Genomic DNA, 16,514 nt, shown 5'->3' on the forward strand with positions numbered 1-16,514 from the left:
CAAGAGAAAGGCTTCTCTCAATTGTGAGCAGGCAGAAATGAGTCAACCATACAACAGACAGTCATGGTGGGTAATCACCTTTAAGAAACAAACAAACCACCACTGAGTGAGCAGTTTCTTTCGTTGCTGAGCTGCTCTGTGTGAATGTTTCTTTTTCAATCTACAACAGCAGATGGAGCAGAGCCAGTGAAAAGAAAGGCCCAACTGCTTGCTTTGTCCCCATCCTCCTCCCTGCTGGGCAACACTGAGACTAAGGCGAAGGTAGCTGACAGGCAGGACCACGCCCTGGACTGGTTGTAAGCAAGAAGGTAGGCAGGTGGAGGCTAGCTGAGGGCAGACTGAGGCTGACGGGGCAGTTCTAATGGACCAGCCTCCACTGTGAGCTGGGCTTTCCCAAGATATCAGGCAAAGAGCAGAATGGCGCTCCCACATCCAGCCTACAGAAGCCAGCTGCTCTGCATTCATCTTTGAAATCCTCCAAGAGTTCTGATTTTACAAGCAGCTTTTTACACAGCTGAACTGCTGTACTTTATTTTTACTTGATTTTAAATCAGTCTCCTTGACTTATAATTTGAACCATGATTTTTGCCCTATTACTGTGCATGTGTGTATGTTGTAGTGGTTAGCACATCCTACTAGGACCTGGTGACCTTCTGCCATTCATTGTCACCCAGCATAACTTACCTCATGAAATTGCTGTGAGGATAAAATGGGGAGGATGAGAACCATATATGTCACCTTGAGGCCATGGCAGAAGATGTAAATGAAATAATAATAATAATAATAATAATAATAATAATAATAATAATAACCACCTACTCCTAGGGATGGGGCTGAAATTAAATTTCATTGGGATTTAAAGAACACACCTAATTCAAACTTTCTGAAACAATACATGAACCAAGGTAACCATCTTTCAAAATTCATACTTCTCTGAATTTTGCAATGTAGTTCTACAGCCAGGCAATGTGTACAAAACAACAGCAACAACCAAATCATATAGTGCTGTAAACTATGCAGATATGTGCATATATTTGTGAAAATACCCTGAAGCAAAATTGCATATAATAATGTGCATATTAGGAGAAATCTGCTGATGAAACTTTGTGGAAATATATATGAGGTGAGAAATATGTATAACTGAAGTTAAGCTTGGAAAACGGGGGCAAACTGAGAGGAACTGGGAGGCACTGAATTTAGTAGATTTACTCATCCCTACCAAGTCCCTAAGTCATGTTTGCAGAAAGACAGAGGTTGCAAACTGGCTGCATTTCTCTCTTATCCTCACTGTGGTATGCAAATAAAGAGGTAGCTTCCTCTTTAAATCAGTCAACATTGTCTCCCTACCCAGGACCACAATCCCATGTCTCTGTGATCACTTCCAAATTCATATCTCTCCAAATGGCAGTAGGAAAAATGTTCTTTTGGCTCCAATTTGTCTTCTTTGCAGCAGTGCTCAGAGGTATTTCCTTGCCCTTTCAGATTCCCTTGGCAAGAAGATGCTGAAGTATGTAGTGGTTTGTTTTATAATATATATTTCTTTACAGACGTCCACTCAGCGATTCAGCTTGAGCCATCTGAAGGGGGCATTAGAAGGCCCGGAGAGTCCCTCCGCCTCTCCTGTAAAGGTTCAGGATTCACGTTCAGTAACCATGAGCTGCATTGGGTGCGACAGGTTCCTGGAAAGGGACTGGAATGGATTGCAAGGATATACGAGAGTGGGAGCACACAGTTTTATGCTGATTCAGTAAAAGGGCGCTTCACCATCTCTAGAGACAATCCATCAAGTATGGTGTACCTTCAGATGAACAATCTGAAACCTGAAGACACTGCTCTATATTACTGTGTGAGAAGGACACATTGAGAGGAAGTGAGTCTGAAGCTAGTCAAAAACCCTCCTTAGCAGATGGTAGCTCTCAAAACTGATCCAAATACGTGAGTCTGGGTGAATGAGGCAGAACAGGGTACTCCCCTTGGTGACTTGGGAATTTACTACAAGTCTTAGAGTTCACAGCAGGAGCTGATCAAACATATGTCATTTGCACCAGAGGGAGACTTCCCCAGCCTTACCTGAAGATGGTTAGGAATGAACCTGAGACTTTTTGCTTAGAAAGGATGTGTTCCACCACTGAGCCATGCCTCTTTCCTAGTCTGTAGTTCTGGTTAGATGAAGTCAGTAAGTTATGCCAAATAAGTTTTCCAATATTAACCCAATATTACTCCAATTATACAATTTATACAAATGCCAATTAATTCCAAATTAATTCCAAATTGGAATTTGGAGGTGAATTTGGTAATTTAAGCCCATGCCTGTGCTGCTAACATCTCTCTGTAAAGCCTTGGCCTAGCTTCAAGACAACTGAGATAGAGTTTAGTTCAGGCAGAGTATTTAGCCATTGATGTGTGTTTCTCATTGGGACTGATAGGAAAGAAGGTATGGAGGCCAACAATAAGTAAGGTCAGAGTCAACAACAGGCTCCAGCAGATTTAGCACTTCATTGTGTCCCCAGTCAAGACGATGGCTTCACCTTGGGGCAGAGGTACGAACCTGAATAAAATATTGGGGGAGGGCACGTAAACCCTGCCCTGCATAATCAGTCACATGACATGGTGCACGGGCAGCATTTGAATGGCAAATTGTTCCCACATCAACCTCACATATTTGATCAGGTGGGCCGAAAACCCTTCGGTCTCTAGGAGTTTGCTCCTATGCCTTGGGTCCTGATTTTCTTTTAGAGAACAAAGACCATCTGTGATCACATCTATCTATCATCTATCTATCTATCTATCTATCTATCTATCTATCTATCTATCATCTATCATCTATCTATCTATCTATATATAAAGAATCATTGTGCTTCCAACCAAATTTGCCACTAAGGCCCAAACCTTTTATGTAAGCTTTACTTGCACCCCAAACCGTCTGTATCCCTTCGAGAGCCAGTGTGGTCTAGTGCTTAAGAGCAGTGGACTCGTAATCTGGTTCGATTCCCTGCTCCTCCACATGCAGCTGCTGGGAGACCTTGGGCTAGTCACACTTCTCTGAAGTCTCTCAGCCCCACTCACCTCACAGAGTGTTTGTTGTGGGGGGGGGGGAAGGGAAAGGAGACTGTTAGCCGCTTTGAGACTCCTTAGGGTAGTGATAAAGCGGGGTATCGAATCCAAATGCCACCTCCTCCTCTCCTCCTCCTCTTCTTCTTCTCCTTCTCCTACATCTTTATCAAAATTATTTTCAAATAACCCTTTTAAACTGTATTTGCAATCTTGTACAACCTTCTCTTGTTTTAACAACAATGCATTAAACCTCCATCTAATAAAACTTTTGAGAGTCATAATGACTTGATTGCGATCTGGTAATATGTCTACTTTATTCACTTCAATTGCTAAAGTCTTAGTCAACCATATCCTATCTCTTACAGTGGTACCTTGGGTTACAAACACTTCAGGTTACAGACTCCACTAACCCAGACACAGTACCTCGGGTAAAGAACTTTGCCTCAGGATAAGAACAGAAATCGCGGCGGCAGTGGGAGGCCCCATTATCTAAAGTAGTACCTCAGGTTAAGAACGGTTTCAGGTTAAGAACGGACCTCCTGAACAAATTAAGTTCATAACCAGAGGTACCACTGTATTGAGAAACAGCTGGGTCTCTCACTGAAATGTGTAAATTGCTTTGCATCTCCATTTTTATATATCTGGATGTCAACAATTTCCATTTTATCCATCATTTCAAAAAAACTTTAGGTAGTTTACCCTGGAAATTTTTAATATTTTTCTCTGAAGGGCTGTCTCTATTCCAGTTTCCCATAATGCATCGATTTTCATATGAAAAGTCCATCAACCTATCCATAAGTCCCTCATAAAATATAGATTTCTCTTCATTTCATGCATATATGTCTACAGCCAGAGTTTTATCACCTTGGATATTAACTCCCACCCCAACATTCACCATTTTAATCAATCAATCCATTTTATTGTATATAGGCGAAAGGTCTTTACAACAGACAACAGGGAATAAAAGGAAACTTTAGGCCCATTAGCTAAAGTGGTGCTTCAGGTTAAGAACAGTTTCAGGTTAAGTACAGACCTCCGGAACAAATTAAGTACTTAACCCGAGGTACCACTGTATTGACTAAAGAACATCAATCCACTTACAGTTAAAGCACAGTACAGTATCCAGAAATAGCATACATACAGAAATTATTAAATGTAATAAATGTAATAATTAGCCATAGATGAGGTATAAATAACACATTTTGATTAATATGAAAAGCTACTTGTTCAGTCAGGCATGATATTTTTGATCATGTAAATTTGGAGTCAAGCTCCCATATCTTATTTTCTTAGGGACCAGAGAAGACTTCTGCTCACAAATGGAAGACAAGATCCAACATGTTGCCTACCAGAAGAGTCAGTTCATATCAAAACACTGACAGAGTAATTTCCCCCCTCTCTCTCACACACACACACTTATCCACACACACAGTTATCCACAGCACTATCATTTGCTCTTGTGGTCAAAGCTCCAGAGACTTTCAAAAGGGTAGGAAAAAACAGTCAGTAAGCAAGTCTGAAGTGATGATAAATGAACACCTGTGCCATGGGAAGTTGGGATTTAATGCAAGTGGCAAGCAAGGACATCTACGACAATTTTCTCCCATTGTCTTGTCAAAGCTAGTTAGAAGGAAATAGGTGCAGGACAGTTTACGGTATATTTAGGGAGAAACTTTGAGGAAAGCATGTTAGGAAAAACAATGTTTCTTCTTCTTCTGCCTTCTACTGTGTCCAAAGTAGGTCTCATGAAATGTCACACAGGTGATCCTCTACCTATACCACATGAATGGTACCAGCCAGGTGGTTTCCTCATTGGTGGGATTACTTCTCAGATAATTTACTTCTTCCATGAAATTCTGTTCAAAGAACAACCTTCCCAGAATCACTTTGACATTCCACAGTAAGGATCGTCTTAGCCAAATCTGTTAACTTGTATATATTTTATAAATGCAGAGGATATATGGGGTAGTATCCAAGATTTGTGAGTGGGGAAATATAAAAACACTGAAAGAAATCATCTTTATGTATATACCTTGTGCACTGGGATAGAGGTGAAGCATATTGTTATATTATTTTAAAGATATCACAGTGTTTCCAAAGACACTAGGCATTATAGATGATGATGATGAAGAAGAAGAGTTTGGATTTGATATCCCGCCTTTCACTACCTTTAAGGAGTCTCAAAGCGGCTAACATTCTCCTTTCCCTTCCTCCCCCACAACAAACACTCTGTGAGGTGAGTGGGGCTGAGAGACTTCAAGGAAGTGTGACTGGCCCAAGGTCACCCAGCAGCTGCATGTGGAGGAGCGGAGACGCGAACCCGGTTCCCCAGATTACAAGACTACCACTCTCAACCACTACACCACACTGGCTCATATATGTAACAATATATAAATAAAGTTTGGTAAGAATCATAACAGTTGTCTGTAGGGAACCAGGAGAAATTGGAAAATATATTTCCACTCCTGTAAGATTCAGTTGCTCATGTAGACTAGTGGGATTATTGAGTAATAGCTTCATGCATTGTAGGTGTATCTTCTGATTTAGAAAAATGATTCTATTCTCAGTGTGGTGAGTTAAGTTCTAACAGGATGGATTTCTCTTGGCTTTTGCTGTAAATAAACTTGATTCTGTTAGACAGAGAAACTACGAGGTTTATAGCATAAATTATTCCAGCATTGTAGATTCATTTTGTGAATTAATTAAAGTAATGTTATTGGCAGAGTCATTACCAAGTTTTACCAGCATGTTCTAGCCTTGGTGTTTGCCATAAATGAAATCAACAAGAATCCCAAAATTCTGCCTAATGTGACACTTGGTTTCCACATCTGTGACACCTATTATGATGCAAGGATGACCTATCGCACCACACTAGATCTGATCTTCAAGTCACATAGGTTTCTCCCGAACTACAAATGTGCCACAGAGAAAAACCTCCTAGCTGTCATTGGAGGACTCGGCTCTGACACTTCTTTCCATCTGATGGATGTCTTAGCTCTATATAAGATACCACAGGTACGATATGTGCATGGGGGCTGCTGGTAATATCATATATTTCTGTATTTACAACTTGGAATAATGTGATGGTTCAGAAGAAAGAACTAGTGATATTGAATTTGCTTGAATTTCAAAGACCAGAAAAAGGCCCTAATGACAAAGACCCTACTTCTAACTTATCTACACAGTATCTGTATATTTTCTTACAGCTTACATATGGCTCATTTACCATAGAAGAGACCAAAATAATGGAAGTTCTTCCCCTTTACCGCATGATCCCAAACGAAAACATTGAGTATATGGGAATTATATTGTTACTTCAGCATTTTAGGTGGACCTGGGTTGGGCTCTTTGTTGTGGATGATAACAGTGGAGAGCAATTCCTAAAAATACTGGAGTCATTGTTTTCCGGAAATGGAATCTGTTCAGCCTTCACCAAAAGAATCCCACAAGAAGCTCATATGGAGGATTTCATAAATCAGTTTTTTGATTCTAGTGCAATTAATTTGTCTTCCCAAGATTGTAAAGCTCGTACAATTATCATGTATGGAGAATCTTTAATAATTTTGCATCTGAGAGTTTTTATATATTCACAAGATTCAGGAAATGCAAAAAACCCATTATTTGGAAGGGTGTGGATTGTGACAACCCAAACAGATTTTATATTAACAGGTGCAGCAAGAGGATGGGATTTTCAGATATTCCAGGGTGCCATTTCATTTGCTATTCACACAAACGATGTTCCAGGTTTCAGGGAATTTCTTCAGAATATAATCCCTACCAGGACGAAAAGAGATGGTTTCCTCAAAAATTTCTGGGAGCAAGCATTTGATTGTTCCTTTCCAGATCCAGGTATGCCTGTGATGGATGATGACACATGTACTGGAGAGGAGAGGCTGGAGAGTCTCCCTGCAGGTCTTTTTGAAATGCATATGACTGGACACAGCTACAGTATCTATAATGCTGTTTATGCTTTGGCCCATGCTTTGCATGCCATGGACTTGGCTAGATCCAAATATAAACCAAAGGAAGTTGGTAACAGTGTCAAACTTCAGTCTCTGCAGCCTTGGCAGGTAATGTTTCCCCTACAAATGCTTCGTATTTCAATGTACATATTCATACAGGGTGATAATACATTAATTTTTGGCCTGCTTGGATAAATAATCACAATGGTACACATATTCTTGTTTTGAAAATGGGGTTTACATTTTCCTTCTATGAATGAAACTTGAAACGAAGGCCATTCTGAAATCTTCAGCATACTGTTTTTCAGTATTGATTTCCTTCTCTTTTTTCAAATAGCTCCACCACTTTCTTCAAGGCATCTCATTTAACAATTCAGCTGGAGAAATCATGTCCTTTAATGATCAATGGGAAATGCGTGGTGGATTTGACATCGTTAACCTGGTCACCTTCCCCAACAATTCCTTTCAGAGAATAAAAGTTGGAAGTGTTGCTCCACATGTTGCTGATAGGAAAGCAATTACCATTAGTGAGCATAAAATTGTGTGGCATGGATATTTTAATGAGGTATTGAATCTACGTCTATATTGGAGAACCCATTGTATAGAATTATGAGGTCAGGAGTAATCTTTTCTCCATAACCCGACATGGCAATGGCACCTGAAACTCTAGGGTGAATTCAATTTTTCTTTTCACATTCAGAAACCAGAGGAGGTTTCAGGGCAGCACAAACAATCCTTCCACACTGGGCACAAAGCAGAGGAGGCTCCCAGTAAGCACTTGCCCAGCTATGGGAAGGAGGTGTGAGAGATCTGGAAAGGTCAAAGAATCTTCACCGCCCTCCCCAAATGCTAGTTAGCACTTGTTCAGCTTGGGAAGGAGTTGGGAGGGATCTAAGACCCTGTTGATGCTCTTTCCCCTCCTTCACTCTTGGGTGGGCGGGTACTATGCTGTCATGTCTTCTGGGCTCCATTTGACATCAAGACTAATGGCATTATTAATACATTTCATAAAGGGTGTCTTTTAGTACATGTACACCACCATATCACCATATGAACCATGTGGTCACTTAAGGTCCATTTCAATTCAACAATATATGACTCATTACAGTGTCTTTGCATGTTACATGTGAAAGAGTTGGAGCTCAATTGTAGAGCATATGTTTTCCATGCAAAGGGTCCCGTGTTCAGTCTTTAGCATCTCCAGGAATGACTGCCTGAAATTCTAGGGAATTGCTGGTGCTACATTTCAACATTACTGTCTCAATTGTCTGAGTTACTATCTGACAACAATGTAAGGTCTTCTGTGTTTCTACTCTTTAAGAAACAATTCATATTCCACTTAAGTACAATAGTCTCTAAGTGGTTGATAAAGATGTCATACAAGAACAATCAGTGCGTGCTATAAAATCAAACCACAATAGCAAGACCACTGGAATCAGAGAAGAACAACACTGGAAGTTCAAAAGGGGCATCATAAAGATTCTATTACTAGGAAAGAGATACTCAGTCATGCCAAGATGGAATAAAGCAGAATCGGGAATGAATGTGGGGGTGATTTTTATGAAAATATTGGCTATTCAAGTTCAGCCAGATCATAGTAACATCCTCTGACATTTAAGGTCACCTTGAGGACAATCATGATAAGAACAAAAACTTCAATCTGTATTACGTTCATCATGATTTTGTCATTCCTGCATGTATTCTTCTGAACATTTTCAGGCAATTTACCTAGAGGCACGTCTATGAGATTTGCCATGATAATTGCAACTTCACATAAACCAATGGGAGAGGGGAAACGGAATACTTATTATTGTAAATAAAACAAGTTACTCTGGCACAAACATCCTGCCTCTATATATCATAGATTATTTCGTTTCATTTGAATGTGCTGCATGGCTGTCTCTATTGTTATGATACTTCATCAGTAACTGAGAAATATATTTTTTCAATAAAACTAACTCCTTAACAAAAAACATGTATATGGACAGGTGGTTCCCCTTTCTGTGTGTAATGAATATTGCCACCCTGGTCATCAGAAGAAAAGGAAGGAGGGTGAAAAATTTTGCTGCTATGATTGTGTTCCATGTCCAGATGGGAAAATTTCAAACCAAACTGGTAGGTCATGTCATCTTGCCATAACAAAGAATGAAAATATTTTGCTGTATTCAATGAATGGTCAGTAAGTTGAATCTCCCCCACCCCACCCCATTTTTCAGATATGGAAGACTGTTTCAAATGTCCAGAAGATCAGTATCCAAGCAAGAATAGAAGTCAATGCCACCTGAAAATCATACATTTTTTGTCTTACAAAGAACCTTTAGGGAAAGGCTTAGCTTCAGCTACGGCTTCTTTTTCTTTCATCACAACCTTGGTTTTTGCTACCTTCATTAAGCATAAAGATACCCCCATTGTCAGAGCCAACAACCGGGACCTCACCTACATTCTCCTGGTCTCCCTCCTGCTCTGCTTCCTCTCCTCTTTCTTATTCATTGGCCAACCTGGGAATGTGTCCTGCCTTCTCCGACAACCAACATTTGGAATCATTTTCTCAGTAGCTGTTTCTTGCATGTTGGCCAAGACCAGCATTGTTTCTCTTGCATTCATGGCCACAAAACCAGGATCAAGAGTGAAGAAATGGATGGGGAAGAAAGTGTCTTATTCAATTGCTGTTTGCTGTTCACTTGTTCAATTGGGTATTTGCACAGTGTGGCTCTCAATCTTCCCCCCATTCCCTGATTTAGACATGCATTCAGTGAATGAAGAAATCATTGTACAGTGTAATGAGGGGTCTGTCACCATGTTCTATTGTGTCCTGGGCTACATGGGTCTCCTGGCCATCAGCAGCTTCATTGTGGCATTCCTTGCCCGCAAGTTACCTGACAGTTTTAATGAAGCAAAATTCATCACTTTCAGCATGTTGGCATTTTGCAGTGTTTGGTTGTCCTTTGTTCCAACTTACCTGAGCACCAGAGGGAAAGGCATGGTGGCTGTGGAGATCTTCTCTATCTTGACATCCAGTGCAGTGCTTCTGGGATGCATGTTTTTCCCTAAGTGCTACATCATTGTGCTGAGGCCTGAACTGAACAGCAGGGAGCAGATAATGAGGAGAAAGAATTAAGAAAATTGCCCTCTTTTCTACAATGTACTGCTTTGCATGATGGGCAAGTATTTTCGCACCACATGGAATGATGTTTCTTTGGTTTCAAATGCAATAACAATTATTTTCTGTGTTTTTAAATATACGTTGTAAAACTAATATGTTGACTTTTTGATCAGTAAGTTCAAGATGGTTTGTGGTTTACCTACTAGAGAGGAATTGCAAACTAAGCTGTAAGACTATGCTGATAACTGCAAATCTGACTGGAAAACTTATAAACAAAAAAGACAAGAAATTCAAGAAATAATGGGGAAAGTTCATAACTTATTTATGAGACAACTGTAATCAGATGAAAATATTGCCAAGATTTTAATCTCACTTGTAATGTAACAAATACTATGGAGAATATGGATAGATACAAAACAAAGACTATGAAATAATATGCAGTTGGAAATGTTCACAATAGGACCCATCAGGGCATGGGGGGAAGTGTCGACATTCAGAGAAATCTCATTTTATGTATATGTATTTGGTATTGTAATTAATTTACATTTGTAATATGAAATAAAAATCATTTCAGGGAGAAAAAGTAGGGTATGTGTGTGACGGAGTGCACTCCCATTGCTTGGTCCCAGCATTACCAGCAATAGTAGATAAATAGGTACCTCTATGGTAGGAAGGTAAACAGTGTTTCTGTGCACTCTGGCTTCCATTACAATGTTCCATTGTGCCAGAAGCGCATAGTCATCTGGACACATGACTGGGAAAGCTGTCTGTGGACAAACGCCAGCACCCTGGGCCTGAAAGTGGAGATGAGCACTGCACCCCACAGTCAAATTCAATTGGACTTAAATATCCAGGTTCCTTTCGTTTTTACCTTTTACACCAAATAGAGTACTGATTCTCCATGAACATGTCTTGCAATTCTCTATTTAAGGTCGGACCACCCTTGCTCCCTTAAAAAAGAGAGAAAAGGTTTTTAAAATGCAGAATATATGTAATTCCCTAGGAGGCACAGAAACGATAATTAAGGCTTCCTTATTCCTTTGGTGACTCTCTTTACTGCTCTTGCAGACTGGAAGGAAAAGGTTAAGAAAATCAGAGGAAGTGGCTTCTATTTTGTAATTACATTTATAACCCACATTTCTTATTTTAAGTGGTGTACATTGTACTACTCTCCCTTAGCTCTGAGCAAGGTAAGACTGACACTGACTGGGAGCCTGAAGGCCACCTTCCTGCCTCTCTCCACCTGGCCCAAGGAGCGGCCTGCCAGGCTTCATAAGTACTGCTGCTGCTGCTGCCCAGCAAGGACTGGGGTATTTGGGGAAAGGTTTTGTCGGGAGGGTTTGCTATTATTGCTATTAATTTTTTGTATCTTTATTTTTATGTGGAAATTGTTCAGTTTGGGTATGACCTTTTTGATGTCTTTTATTTCTTTTTATGACTACTTTAGTATGTTTGTAATTATCTAAATCTTTTCATATTGTAAGCTGCCTTGAATATCGTTTTAACTGTGGAAAGGAGGCATACAAATAAAATGATGATGATGGAATGATGATGATGACTGGCTCAAGGTCACTGACAGGGTTCAGGCTGAGCAGGGGTCAAAGCCCTGGTCTCCCGGGGCATTACCATATCCCCTTTAAGCTGCACCACACTTGAAAGAGTGTAAGGATATGGGCTAAGGTGGAAGCAATACACAACTGTCAACACCCAAGAAAACCCAAGACAAGAAAGATGTGCAACAGGTTGTATTTATTAAAAATAATAACTATAGAAACCAAAACCAATGAGCCTGGGATGGTGAGGTGGCTTAATGGGAGCGTTTCAACTCTCCCATTACCTAAGCCTGCTGCCAACCACATGCTGTCATCATGCATCAAGAAATCTCCTCCATTTTCACTGCATGCTGCTTGGGTACAGTGGTACCTTGGGTTAAGTACTTAATTCATTCCGGAGGTCCGTTCTTAACTTGAAACTGTTCTTAACCTGAAGCACCACTTTAGCTAATGGGGCCTCCTGCTGCTGCCACACCACGGGCACACGATTTCTGTTCTCATCCTGAAGCAAAGTTCTTAACCCGAGGTATTATTTCTGGGTTAGTGGAGTCTGTAACCTGAAGCAAATGTAACCTGAAGCATATGTAACCCAAGGTACCACTGTATATGAACATGAGATGCACACAATGGCCTCCTTAGACATCGTTCACCCTGATGTACCTGATAGGCCAAAACACCACTCTGATGGGGAAATGACAACTGGGAGGAACAAAGATTGCCATTTTCTGCATGGGGCTAGTCCACTGTCCCTCAGACCTTGTGGGGGGCCAGACTATATTTTGAAAAAGAAAAAAATGAACAAATTCCTATGCCCCACAAATAACCCAGAGATGCATTTTAAATAAAAGCACACATTCTACTCATGTAAAAACACGTGGGCTAGATTTAGAAGGCGATTGGTCGGGATCCAGACCTTAGTTTGCCTACGCATGCACTATAAAAAATGGCAATGAGATTTTACCAATGTCACATCACATGATGTAATGGCAACATTTTAATGGAAGCCCAAAATAAAGGATGCAGTGGTAACTTATGTTACAGATGCTTCAGGTTAGAAACACTTCATGTTACAGACTCCGCTAACCCAGAAATAGTACCTCGGGTTAAGAACTTTGCTTCAGGATGAGAACAGAAACGGTGCGGCGGCAGCAACGGGAGGCCCCATTAGCTAAAGTGGTACCTCAAGTTAAGAACAGTTTCAGGTTAAGAAAGGACCTCCAAAACAAATTAAGTTCTTAACCCGAGGTACCACTGTATATTTATAAGAAATTATTTCAAAGTTGTGTGTTCTGGTGTTGTCCATAAAACACTACACACATTCTCAACACAGCCTTTCCCTTTGATTTCTTAGTTCTGCTTGATGCCAAAAAAAGGCGTATAAAATGTTAATTTCCCCTCATAAACATACAATTACCTACAGCACTATCATTTGCTCAGGTGGTCAAAGCACCAGAGACTTTCAAAAGGGTAGGAGAAAACAGTCAGCAAGCAGATTATAAAATATAATCTGCTGAAAGAGATTATAAATGAAAACCTGTGCTATGGGAAGTTGGGATTAAATGCAAGAGGCAAGCAAGGCTGTCTCTGACATTTTTTCTCTGTTGTCTTTTATAAGCTCTATGTAAGGAAATAGGTGCAGGGCAGCTTATATGTAGAAAGAAGCTTTGAGGAAAGCATGTTGGGAAAAACATTGCTTCTTCTTCTTTTGTCTTCCAATGTGCCCAAAGTAGGTCCCCTGAAATGTCTCACAGGAGATCCCCTACCTATACCACATGAATGGTACCAGCCAGGTGGTCTCCTCATTGGTCAAATTACTTCTCAGTTCTTTTACTTTTTCCATGAAGTTTTGTTCAAGGAACATCCTACTCAGAACCTCTTTGACATCCCACAGTAAGGATACTCTTATCTGAACCGTTTAAAATACATGAATTTTGTAAATTTAGAGAAAATATGGTTGCTGTAAATATTTTTTAATGGGAAGTTATAAAACATTAAGAAGTAACCTCTATGTTTATTCCTTGTGCACTGGAAAGAGAGATTAAATATCTTGATATATTTTTCTCAGGACATGACAAGGCACTATGCATTACAGATTTTTTAAAAAATCCATATGTTATATATGACAAAGCATAGACAAAGGTTTTGGGGGCAAGAAGGGCGATAGTTGGCTGTGGGGAGTCAGGAACAAATGTAAAATATATTCACAGTCCTGTGAGATTCAAGTGCTCATGTAGATTAGTGGGATTACAGCATAACAGTTTCATGAATTGTAGATACAACATTGGAATTAGAAAAAAATGTCTATTGTCAGGAGAGTGACCAAGTTCTGGCAACATGTATATCCCTTGGCTTTTGCTGTAAATAAACTCAACTCAGTTACGCACGGGTATGACTAGGTTTGTAGCATAAAGAATTCACGCATTTCAGACTTTTCTTCTGAATTAATGAGAGTAATGCTACTGACAGTGTTGTTACCAAGTTCTACCAACATGTTCAAGCCTTGGTGTTTGCCATAAATGAAATCAACAAGAATCCCAAAATACTACCTAATGTGACACTTGGTTTCCACATCTGTGACACCTATTATGATGCAAGGATGACCTTTCGCACCACACTGGATCAGATCTTCAAGTCACATAGGTTTCTCCCCAACTACAAATGTGCCACAGAGAAAAACCTATTAGCTGTCATTGGAGGACTTAGCTCTGACACTTCTTTCCATTTGATGGATGTCCTAGGTCTATATAAGATACCACAGGTAGGATATGTGCATGGCTGCTGGTGGTAGTATTATATCCCTCTGATTTTACAACTTGTAATAATGTGATGGTTAAGAAGAAAGAGTTGGTGATATAGTGTATATTTGTATTTTCATATATAATGAACATTTCCATAACTTGAGAAATTTCAGCCAGAAAAAGGTCCTATCTCTCAACAACATCAATATTTTTTTTGGAAAAATATATTTTGTCATGCAGAATTTCCTAATAAGTGCCTTCTGAAATATTAAGAGTACTCCTAACTTACCTCTGAAATATTTAGATTACCTCTAAATATTTACCTCTTATCTGTGCCAGTGTGGTGTAGTGGTTAAGAGTGGTAGTCTCGTAATCTGGGGAACCGGGTTCGTGTCTCCGCTCCTCCACCTGCAGCTGCTGGGTGACCGTGGGCCAGTCACACTTCTTCGAAGGCTCTCAGCCCCACTCACCTCACAGAGTGTTTGTTGTGGGGGAGGAAGGGAAAGGAGAATGTTAGCCGCTTTGAGACTCCTTAAAGGGAGTGAAAGGCAGGATATCAAATCCAAATTCTTCTTCTTCTCTACTTTCTTACAGCTTACATATGGCTCATTTACCATAGATGAGACCAAAATAGTGGAAGTTCCCCCCGTTTACCACATGGTCCCAAACGAAGACCTTCAGTATATGGGAATTATATGGTTACTTCAGCATTTTAGGTGGACCTGGGTTGGGCTCTTTGTTGTGGATGATAATAGTGGAGAGCAATTCCTAAAAATACTGGAGCCATTGATTTTCAGACATGGAATCTGTTCAGCCTTCACCAAAAGAATCCCAAAAGGAAATCTTATGGAGGATTTAATAAATCAGTTTTATGATTACAGTGAAATTCATATATCTTTCCCAGATTGTAAAGCTAGTACAGTTATCATGTATGGAGAATCTTTAAGAATTTTACGGCTGAGAACCTTTATGCATTCACAAGATTCGGGAAATACAAAAAACCCATTATTTGGAAAGGTGTGGATTGTGACAACCCAGACAGATTTTATATTAACCGGTGGTACAAGAGGATGGGATTTCCAGATGTTCCAGGGTGCCATTTCATTTGCTATTCACACAAAAGAGGTTCCAGGTTTCAGGGAATTTCTTCAAAATATAAAACCTGCCAGGACGGAAAGAGATGGTTTCCTCCAAAATTTCTGGGAGCAAGCATTTGATTGTTCCTTTCCAGATCCAGGTATGCCTGTGATGGATGATGACACTTGTACTGGAGAGGAGAGGCTGGAGAGTCTCCCTGCAGGTCTTTTTGAAATGCACATGACTGGACACAGCTACAGTATCTATAATGCTGTTTATGCTTTGGCTCATGCTTTGCATGCCATGGTCTTGGCTGGATCCAAACATAAATCAAAGGCAGTTGGTAACAGTGTCAAACTTCAGTCTCTGCAGCCTTGGCAGGTAATTTCTTCTCAACAAACTCTTCTTATTTCAATGACTGATGGCTACATGGTCAGAATACATAATTTTTGTCCTCCTTGCATAAATAAGGAAGATATTCAGCATCTTTCTCATTTCAAAAATTGGGCTTACATTTCGTTCCAAAACTGAAACTTGCAATGAATGGCATTCTGAAATCTTCAGCATGCTGCTATTTTGTGTTGATTTCTTTCCGTTTACTTTTGAAATAGCTCCACCACTTTCTTCAAGGCATCTCATTTAACAATTCAGCTGGAGAAACCATTTCCTTTAATGATCAATGGGAAATAAGCGGTGGATTTGACATCATGAACCTGGTCACCTTTCCCAACAATTCCTTTCAGAGAATAAAAGTTGGAAGTGTTGCTCCACATGTTGCTGATAGGAAAGCAATTACCATTAGTGAGGATAACATTGTGTGGCATGGATATTTTAATGAGGTATTGAATCTATGTCTATATTGGAGAACCCATTGTATTAAACTATGAAGTCAGGAGTGATCTTTTCTCCATAACCTAACATGGCAATGGCACCTGAAACTCTAGAGTGAATTCAATTTTTCCATTCACATACAAAAACCACAGGAGGTTTCAGGGCAGCACAAACAGTGCCTCTGAAACCAGTTCAA

The 16,514-nt window shown here is 40.0% G+C and overlaps 1 long non-coding RNA gene across 1 annotated transcript; it reads left to right on the forward strand.

The window, feature by feature from the left end:
• The first annotated feature begins 14,342 nt into the window (after nucleotides 1-14,342).
• LOC310661370 lies at nucleotides 14,343-16,304 on the forward strand. The gene is made up of 3 exons (XR_014503917.1): nucleotides 14,343-14,430; nucleotides 15,642-15,868; nucleotides 16,099-16,304. It is a non-coding gene; the product is annotated as an uncharacterized lncRNA (long non-coding RNA).
• Nucleotides 16,305-16,514: the final 210 nt, after the last annotated feature.

This window comes from Podarcis tiliguerta (genome assembly GCF_965153285.1).
Source record: "Podarcis tiliguerta genome assembly, chromosome: 13".
Lineage (NCBI taxonomy): Eukaryota > Metazoa > Chordata > Lepidosauria > Squamata > Lacertidae > Podarcis > Podarcis tiliguerta.